This window comes from Trachymyrmex septentrionalis, unplaced genomic scaffold (assembly GCF_001594115.1).
Source record: "Trachymyrmex septentrionalis isolate Tsep2-gDNA-1 unplaced genomic scaffold, Tsep1.0 scaffold48, whole genome shotgun sequence".
In the NCBI taxonomy this organism is placed as follows: Eukaryota; Metazoa; Arthropoda; class Insecta; order Hymenoptera; family Formicidae; genus Trachymyrmex; species Trachymyrmex septentrionalis.
In genome coordinates, this window is record NW_017305652.1 from 491,151 (window position 1) to 501,950 (window position 10,800).

Below are 10,800 nucleotides of genomic sequence, written 5' to 3' on the forward strand. Positions count from 1 at the left end.
AAGAGGATTAGAAGAAGAATAGTGTTCAGAGTTCAACTGAAGGAGACAGGTATAGAGGAGTATTGGAGTGAAGGAGAGAAAATACAAGACAGCATAGGTGGAGAATAAAACGTTATCAAATCTTAAGCCAGCCAGATCTCTGGTAATACGGAGATATATGGTCGTATTTATGGACGCAATAGGAGAAGCGGAGATAAGAATTTTGGATACGCTGTACACGATTTAGCAGATGTTGGTTAAGAGCCGAAACGTAGACGACATCAGCGTAATCAAATAGAGAAATAACAAATAATAGCAGAGAAGTGAGAAGTTTTTGAGAGCAAGAAAGGACGTGGCGAAGGAGATAAAGAAGACATAAACGAGCATAAGCAGCACGACACTTGACTGCCACGTGACTTGAATGACCGTGAAGAATCAACACCAAGAATCTTAATAGAGGACGAGCGAGGAATTGGAATAGAATTAAGAGAAATGTCGAAGGATGAGATAACAATGTTGAGGAACCGACAATCAGCAAGGATGATTTAGAAGGATTTAGATTCAGGGCATTATTAGTTGACCATTCGGCAATAGATTTTAAGTCTGTATTCAAAGCAAAACAGGTTGCTAAAGTATTGAATGGGTGAAAAGATTTGAGAAGAATTAGTCATCTGCATACATGAAGAGCTCGGAGAACAGAGAAACATTAGACAAATCAAAGACAAAAATTAAAGAGTAAAGGTCCGAGAATGGAACCCTGGGAAACACCAGAGACGGCACGAGTAGAGGAGAAAAGAAAAAAAGGATTATATATGAGGCTATATGCGGTTTGTAAGGAACGAGCAGATTAGTGGATGAGCAGAATGAGAAAGACCGCATTACTCGAGTTTGACTAAAAGTAAGTCATGATTGACAGTATCGAAAGTCTTTGTGAAGTCCAGCACAACGATGGAAGTAAGGCGACTTGTTGAAATTGCGAAGCACGACGTTAGAGATGTGAAACAATTTCGTCGTCGTGCTGTGATATCAAAACCAGACTGACAGGAGGGAAGGATATTAAAATTTGAGATAAAGGCATTAAGTTGTGAGAAGCAGATACACTCAAGCAGCTTTGAGAGGAAAGCGAGATAGGGCGAAAAGATGAAGGAGAAGAAACGTTATTAGTTTTAGGAATGGGAAGAACATTGAATGTTTCCAGGAGGAGGGAAATATACTGTGAGAAAGGGAGAAATTTAACATATAGAGAAGAGGAATAAGACATTGAGGAAGGCACAGTAGAAGCATGCGACCGGAGAGATCCAGAAGCCCAACGGAAATCAGACGAATGCGCTGAAAAAATATTGTAGAGATCACTGGGAGTGATTGGAGCAAAGTTGAAGGTCGAGGATACGTGAGGTGAGGAGGAAAGAAGGTGAGTAAAAGAGTGAGATGAAGAAGATAGAGTATCAAAAAAATGATTATTTAGGACGGAAGAATTTCTACAGAGATATAGAAGCAAAGGAGGATTGTGCATTGCCAAGGGTACGGAGATTTCTCCAGAATTGGAATGAGAAATCAGTTGTAAGGAAGGTAGAAAGGAAGAACTTTTTCTCACGATGAATAGCAATATTCACGTCGTTCCGCGAACTTTTGTAGCTCTGTCAGTCTGCATCGCCTCGTCAGACTGAGATCGCCTCTATCTAAGAAGAGCACATTTCTTCAGCTCAATGAGTCGTCGGACTGCATCATTTAGCTATTATGGTGCGGAGGAATGAGAAACACATCTACAAATAAATAAGGGGCGAGTGTGTCAAAAATTGCAGTAATAGAGGCAATAAAGTGAGAGACCATTTCATCAACATGCGACGCCGCATATAAAGGGGACCAGTCTATCAGCCCCAGCTAATACTCGATGTTCTCAGGCCTGATTGCATGAATGTTACGCGAGAAAGACATGACTAGGATGTGGTCGCGGAATGGCCAGTGTCGTATGGATGGTAAGATGATCACTCACATTGATTACATGGCTGATTCCGCGATCAACTACATTAATGCTCAACGAGACAAAAATAAGATTCAAGGTGGTTGCCGAATTACATGTTAAGCGAGTTGGAGCATCAATCAATTGTCTAAGAGAAAACAGCGATGCAATATCAAGTAAGTTTGGCATTATAATCAATTTGACCGAACATGTCGACATTGAAATCGTCGAGATATATAATCGCGTCAATTATGCTGCATAGGATAAGCATGATTCTACAAAATGCAAGTCAGAAAGTGATGCACCAGGAGGATGATATACGCAGACGACCGCGAAGAAGATGGAGAGGCATAGCAACAATTTCGGTGAGAGTACCCATTGGACACCCAAGCCGATCGGGGAGAATTGGAGCTACTCATCGATATACAGTATGACACCGCTCCCACACGCATCCACGGCCCGTCCATCTCTGTCCGAGCGAATGAGCACGTAGTTATCAATGTCGACGGATCCAGAGTCGATTGAATTCTGCAACCAAGTCTCCCCGATGACCACAACATTCAAACGGTGGAAGGATAACTTCTCTGACCAACACAACATGCAGAACGAGCGACTTAATGTTAATGTACGCAAAACGCAGTCTGCTATTGTTAGAGACACCCGTCTCTGAACCCGAAAATTGAGACGGATCTGCAAGGAGTCACGCAGAGCCACCTCCGGATACAAGCGGCGGGGACAGGGGAGCGGGATGAGAGGGAGCGGACGGTGATGAAACGGACTTGAGGATGGAGAGAAGTGAATTTAGGGAGGTGTAACGATACGAGCGCGTATTATCCTTGACGCGAAAATATGTGATCCCTCTACGTATTCAAACACGCCCAACACTATGCGCCGCCGCCAGTCGACGAGCCTCACTAAAAGTGCGCCGCTCAGACTGTAACTCGTTCGCAGATAGAGATCCTATCGACCGGCCAGGAGCCGCAGACATCAGTCCATCCTTCTGACGAGCCCCGGCGATTAGCTTATTGCATCTTGCTATTATCGTAAATTTGACAATAAGTGGAGACGAAAACCAATTCCTGTCAGGAATCCTGAAGGCACGAGCAATCTCTGATGAAGACACATCAAGGGAGGATGAAACTCTTATTATAGTCTTAGTGCAGTTCTCTAAAGTCTACTTTGGTACACCGAATACGATGAACTCATAGTCCCTCTACTCATCGATTATGCGCTCAAAACTAACAGACAGTCCATCCGGCAAGGCATGAGAACCACTGGCAGAAGTCGCAGTACCAGCACGCATCTTCCCCTCCAGCCTAGCAAAGCACTCCTCAAGGATGAGCTGGCTTGCAGGGTCTGGGTGCCATAGCAACCAGATCGGCGGATAGGCCATCCGTCAATCGATTCGCATCCTCGACATCTCCAAGACATTGAAGTACCACGTTGAATTCCACTATCCTAGCATTAAATGTCTCCAGAATAGGCTCGAAACGATCTAGAAAACTAAGTTCTGATTCAATACGAGCAATTCTGTGCTCCAAAGATGAGATGAATTTAGAGTAGACAAAAAGGATTTAACTGCAGAAAGAGCCGATGAGACATTAAAAGACATCTGAGAAAAATGACACCGCATTCCGTCATTTTCGTCAAATAGAGGTGAGAGAAAAGGTGGCGAGACGCAATTAGCCGAGGAGGCAGCAGCAGCTTCAAGCAGAGGCAACAACGGCTCACCCCCAGTTGCACCAATAGGAACGCAATCATCGGAGGAGCGCAAACTATTGTTAGCGTCACAGAAAGTGCAAGGGCACTTACATGAAATAAAGCGTTTACATTTGATACACGTCGACTGACTCATGCTAAAGTACACGGAATTAGATACACTATAAGAGAATGTGTACGCGTAGGCTTGTACAAACATAGAAAGGCTCGCAGCAAATTAACAAAATAATTATTTATATCTATACCTGTTCTTTAAATAAAGGCAGAAGCGAATGATGAACAAACAATAACGATATAACGGTTATATTTAAACATAAAATTATGACGTAACTATAGAAATTATAACACAATGATAAAATAATACAAGAATGTAATGAAAATCACACAACTAACGCAGTACAAACGCACTAATAAAATAATGAAACACAAAAAGATCGCATCACTCACTCACAGAAATACATTCTGCTTGCCGACTAGCATTTGCGAAAACGTTAAAAGTAAAAAATTAGAAAATAAAAACTGAGAATGTTACAATAATCATTAACGACTATAATAAAACAAAAGATGTGCAGCGAGCTAATAAGGATAGTACTTTACACAAGAGAAAACGCAGAAATTGAGCAAGAAGGCGAAATCAGAGCGGAGATATTGACAGCACGAAGTGCCACACGAGACTTATGAAAAATCATGAGAAAATTTTTATCAGGGCAAGCATAAAGTTTTTTATACCTATTTTATACCTTATTATCTATAATCTTATTGTTCGTGACGGCTGTGATCTATACAAAAGTAAGGATACAACCCATACAGCACAGAAAGATTGCAAAATGATTGCAGATATATCTCATTGCAATGTTGTAATATTGCAAATATATTGCACAATGTATTTACAATATTGTTACAATGTTATAGCATCATATATCGCTTTCAGCAAAATTGCGCTGTAATGTAGCAATGTTGCAGCGCAATGTATTTGCAATTATTATATTATTAAAAATATTTTTTTTATTATTACAGAATATAATTTGAAATACAATTTGTGATATAAATAAAAAATGCAGAAAAAACTAATCAATATACATTATCAATATACACAAATTACATTATAATTATTATATTTTATACTTAATTTTATATGCAAGTATATATTTTAAATATATGTAGACATATATTTTATATTTTGTTTATTTTATATTTTATATTTTATTTTTTCGCAAATATATATTTTACACTTTATGCAGGTATGTCTATTTGGTACATATTCTTAACTAGTGAAATGTCCTTCCGTGTCAGTTTGTAAATTCAAGCTGTTATTTCCTGCTTTTTAATTTCGGAAATTACGTTTCCTATAGCAAGGCTTTTCATTTAGAATTCTGACTTTGTCCCATGGTCATATTACAGTCTGTGCTCCGTTATGACTGAGCGGACAGAAGTTTTATATTTAATATGATTATGGTGTTCAGTGATATAATATACAGGTCCCATTTTAAAGGATCCACTCAAATATCTCAGAAACACTGCGTTAAATCAAAAAATGTTTCAGACAAAAGTTTTATGACTTCGAGGGGGACATAAGATAGTATCATTGGTTTGACCTTGGGTAGCGTTGTTAAGGTCAAGGAAAGGTCATTTTGAATTTTTTAAATAGAACCCCTCATTTTTCAAAAACTTTTATTTTAGTTAATCGCGAATAAATTGAGGAAAGAACTTTGTATAAATAAAAAATCTTAAGTCGAATAGATAAATAAAGGAATACATACATATTATGTTGCTTCGGTTACCTTAAAAATTATTAATTATTCTAAATAGAGCAAAGAACTGACTTTTACAGCAGAGAATTTGTTTTAATTGACTTTTAAAACAAAGAAACTATAGTGTCCGCAGTGTATGAATGGCAGTATTTTGGAACTGACAGATTTCCTAATCTAAATAGTCCACTTTAATAATTAATATCTCTCACGTCTTTAATTTCTTCTAATCACGTAATTAATATGTTTACGTCTTTTTCTTACTTATTCTGATCAAACGAGGTATTACATAAAATTTCGTTTTCATCTCTATTTTGCTAAATATTGAAATCGAGTAGACTTTTGTTAAACAAATAGAAATTGAAATCGAATAGATCATTATCATCCTTTAGCTTAATTAACAAATGTAGTATTTGTTTCTATTCGATTTCCTTTTGTTATGTATTAAGTTATAGAGTTCAATAACGAACAAATCGTTTTATTATTGCCATTTTCTAGCGTAGTTCTCGAACAATTCTCGACTATTTCCCAATTTTTGCAATCAAAACATTAATTTCTAAAGTGCTAAATATCCGCCATCGATAGTTTGGTGCGCAGGGAGTGGGGATTGCCTGGCAAGCGCACCACGCCTCGCATACAGTGATGGGAGATAACAAGAATTCGTCTGCTCTAAGAAACTTTGTGCACATGCGTAAAGCTGAGCAGTCTTAACTGACGTATACATTTTATGGTATTATAAGATCCCTAATAATGATGTTAAGAAAATTGTAGGGAGAAAAGGAAGGTTTTTATTAAAGATACATAGTGTGTTTATGAATAATAATAAATTTTGTTTTTTATTATGTCTGCAGCCGATTTATCATATAAATATTAACATATCGTTCGGAGAGATAACATTCGAGAAAGTCACTATAATGACGTACAGTACCTAAGAGGTTAAAAGAGGAATAATTCATTACTACAATATAACCATAATTTAGGATAAAATTTAGAACGGGTTGTAAAGCAGGACAAAGTGTTAAAATTTGAGATTGTCCCTCTTAATTTGAAACGGTTAGTCACTCAGATGCCCCAAAAACACCCATATGTTCCATCATTGGATCGAGTTGCCACGTTATTTTACGCATGCGCACAAAGTTTACTAAAGACGAATTCTTGTCACCTCCCATCACTGCCCGCATACCGCCGCGAGCCTACGTTATAAATGGAATGTGCAAGTATCCGAGCACTTCTACTGTCATCTAATACCACACAGTGCGCAACCGTACATTCTGAAAGTCGACGACGTATCTGAATCTGAAAAGTGGCAAATCCGGACTTTGCGTCGCAATATCTCCGCTTGTACATAGAGAAAAAATAAAAACACTTATAATATAATACAATACAATACAGCTATGACAATCAGTATATTTGTGACAGCCACCAAAAGTATATAACCTCTGATATTTTGTAAAAATGGAAAAAACTCAAATTCGTGCATTTGAAAGGCCTTGCAACTGCAAGAAATGATTGAAGATTCTCAAAAAACTTTGAGGGAATCTTCAATCATTTTATGCGATTGCAAGTCTTTCAAATAGAAATGCACGAATTTTAGTTTTTTCCATTTTTACAAAATAATAACAGGAATTATGTGTTTTTGGTAGCTGTCACAAATATACTAATTGTCATAGCTGTGTGCAACTGTGTAGTGAGAGGTTTGAAGATTGGCACTATTGGAAATTTATGGTACATTGGAGATGATAACACCACTAATGTGTCATGTTCTGGCCATATCTGTTCTGTCGAATAATGATGGGCATAATCGACTATTTTGCGAAATTGATTAAGTCGATTATGCTGCAAATCTAAGTCGATTATCATCGATTATCCTTTTTACTATTATCGATTAATCGATTTATAATCGTTTAACTAAAGCTGTCTTCTCTTTTTTATTAACCCATTGAAAAGCACTTAAAATAAAGAAAAATTATAACTGAACTTAAAACTTTATTTTTTTATTTTTACATATGTGTATAAAATACATTTTTTATTTTTATATATTTTTGAATTGTCAGGAGAGTTCTTAGACACCCTGTATGTATATTTAGAATACAACTTTTTCTTTTTAGAATAAACTTTAAAGTAGAATTTTTTAAAATTACAAGTTGTAATTTTTATTTAAAAAGCTTAACATTTGTACGTTTTTGAGAGACTATTTCTTCTTTCAGAAATAATATACCCAGTGGCAGAGAATAATCGTTCCACTGGTACAGAACTGGCCAGGAGTACATAAGTATTTCAAAGCTATTAGATAAATTTCTGGATGTCTAGTTTTCAAATAGTGTATAGGTTCTTCTAAGAGATTAATATTTGGACATGACAGAAAGTTTTTAACTAAAATGATATTGTCTACACTGGTTGTACAAGATTGAGGAGAACTTTCTATAAAATTGAAAATACTAATAGACTTATTATTAGTGTTCAAATGAGTAACATTAATATTTGTTTTCATATGATTAGGAGCTTTTAATTGAGCGGCAAGAAGATTTTGTAGCACATGAACTGAGTCTTCATAATTTGCTTCTGAACGAAATTCTACTTTCTTAAATCTTGGATCAATTAATGTAACCACTTTGTTAATTGTTCGTTGCTCATAATGCATTATTTTTTCGTCAATAAGTTTTATGATTGTTTCATAAAACGAAATAGCTGCTGGATAACTTAATAGTTTTATGAGCAACTTGCAATTTTAATATATTGTAATACCTTTTATGCAAGGAATCACAAGTGAAATTGATATATATTCAGCACCTGCAAAAATTAAAATATCTAATAAAATTCATATATCATTATTAAAAGGATTTGACAAATTATTAATATACCAGAAATATCTTTAGTTGCTTGGTCAAAAGATTTTAATATTATAATTATTTGTTTCATCAGTACTTCTTCCTTTGTTAAAACATTAAGATCTGAGTACGCGTCAATTAATTTAATTATTTGAATACTATTGTGATTATCTATTGTGATACTATTGTGATAAGAACACTACGAATCATGTGATATAATATATTCCATCTTGTATCAACCTACATCATAATAAATATCAAAATAGAAAATATGAAAAACTAATTTATCAAAAACCTTAAGATTAATCAATGATAATAAATTATCTTGGGACCGTCCAATTGCTTTTGATTATGCGGCTGTCGATAATTGATTTAATCGATTAAGAATCGATTTAATCAATTAGGAATCGATTAAGTGCTCATTACTACTGTCGAAGGAACGAAAGCCATTTTCGTATGAAGAAGAAGAAGACGGGCTTATACCACAATTTCAAGCGAAATCGTGACATGAATCCATCTTCTTCACACGAAAATGGCTGTTCTTTTGACGGAACAGATACGGCCAGAACAAAGGTATAAGCTCGTGAATACTCGTGAAGCACAACTAAGCACAACTGATGACAACTGAAGAAACTGATGGAAACTGATGGAAACTGAGCCGAATTGAACACAACTAACCATAACTATGATATTCTTCCATCATAATCATGACTAACTACGCTCGATTTAGATCAATTTTGATGGCATATTGCTTTTCTGGCTTCGTAGTTTATTGTACTATGTTAGATATGCTGAAGGCAACAACTTTTTTCAAGAGGGGAGTTGATAGACCCTGCTAAATCCATTCGTGTTACTGAGCGTTAAGGCACATGATTCAAGTGCTTTCTGAGTTTACACTGAAGCATGCGACGCGAGCAAACTATGTTATTTCCAGAGAGAAACCTGAGAAAGGACATTCTAACTGCAAAATACTTCCAGACTACTGTTCTCCGAAAAAGTGGATGTAAACTACACAACAATATCCATTTTTTGTGGTACTCCTGATGAAAATAAATCGCTAAAATTGTTGAAATCTCTATTTAATTTGATAGATTTTAATTATTTAAACGATTTCAGCGATTTATTTTCATTAGGAGCATCGCAAAAAATGGATATTGTTATGTATTCTCTCATCTAGTTCTTCAAAGGGCAGTAGAGTGCAGAGCGATTTTGCGATTACAAGAAAAAGGTCCTGTTTCCTCTCTCAGGTTTTTCTCTGCTTCCACCATGTGCTAGATATATTATATGTAAATTATGGATTCGAAAGCCAGTATTTATAGATTCTTATTTTAAGTCTTAAGTAATGTCTTAAGATTCTAAAACTCTGAATAATGTCTTGAGATAGTAAAAGTCTTAATAGCATTTGGCCCTAGCGGTTTGCATCTACTAGATTTATTTGAGGATTAATGACGTTGTATGCTTTCCTTATTGATAGAACATGTCATATCAATTAATTAAATAGAACATTATGTAATACAAATCGGTACAAACCCGCTCGGATTGAAAACACTGTAAGGACATACCAAAAACTTAAGGCAACAAGATGTAAGTAGTAAGGAAATCAACATGTTGGCTACTGTTTACATTATGGCTTCTACTGTGATTGGTGAATTCACTTACTGTTTAAGTTTTTTGTGTGTAATGGCCATTCGACTGTACTTAACGGTCTTAAATATAAAAAAAAAAGATCCGATTATGAATATCGCTTGAAATGAGAGTCAAAATAATAAAGTCAAGTTTTAAACATATGTACATGTCTACGAAACTAATAAATCAGAATTGAAACATACAATAAAAAAAAAATTTTTTTTTTACGGAAAATGAAAAAGGAAACTGGCATTTTAGATCGGAGGCTTATATTAAGTAATTTATAAACAATTTATAAGTAATATATATATTAAGTTATTTATACCGTGCGAACAAAATATAACATACATAATGTTCATATCATTCACAATAAAACGGCTTTATGTAACGGTATATGATAAGTTTCTTATATTTTATCATTTAAGCTCCCAAGTCCCAAAAGTAGTACAAAAAAGAATACACATTGAAACCCTTCCAGACGTCCGAAAAAAGAATACATATCCGAGAAAAAGAATACATATCATAGGTCATCTTATTAATAATGATAGTAATGTCAAAAAAATTTAATTTCTTCACCTATCTCAATCGTGAATTGTAGGCGCTGAAACGAATTGAAAATCTGAATAATATCTTGTGTTTTGTTAGAAAATGCTTCTATTTTTTATAACAATACCTACGCATTTGACATAAAAAGGTATCTGAAATTCTAACATATTTTCCAAAGCTCTCCTTTCCAAATTTTATAAAATTAAATCCGCAATTACCAATGACAATGGAGAATCCATGGGCATATAAAATTTTTATCTGTAAGTATAATTATCGAAAGAGAAAAGAGATAAGTTAAAAACTAATTGCAAATTTTTAAAAAATTTCGAAATGTTACAAGAATTAGAAATCTGAAGCTTTCTATTAAAGATGCTGTCAAGTGTAAATTGAATTA

At 35.1% G+C, this 10,800-nt stretch overlaps 1 protein-coding gene across 4 annotated transcripts in view; it reads left to right on the forward strand.

Annotated features, from left to right (window-relative positions):
- Positions 1-10,800, forward strand: part of LOC108751513 (ATP-citrate synthase) — a 62,379-nt gene that overhangs the window by 18,741 nt on the left and 32,838 nt on the right. Inside the window, exon 1 of one of the 4 annotated variants that reach the window (XM_018491742.1) lies at positions 7,109-7,131. The exons of the other annotated variants lie outside the window; for them this stretch is intronic. The gene's annotated coding sequence lies outside the window, so the exon portion shown is untranslated. Of the gene's footprint in view, positions 1-7,108; positions 7,132-10,800 lie in introns of those variants that run through there. 4 annotated transcript variants of the gene reach the window in all.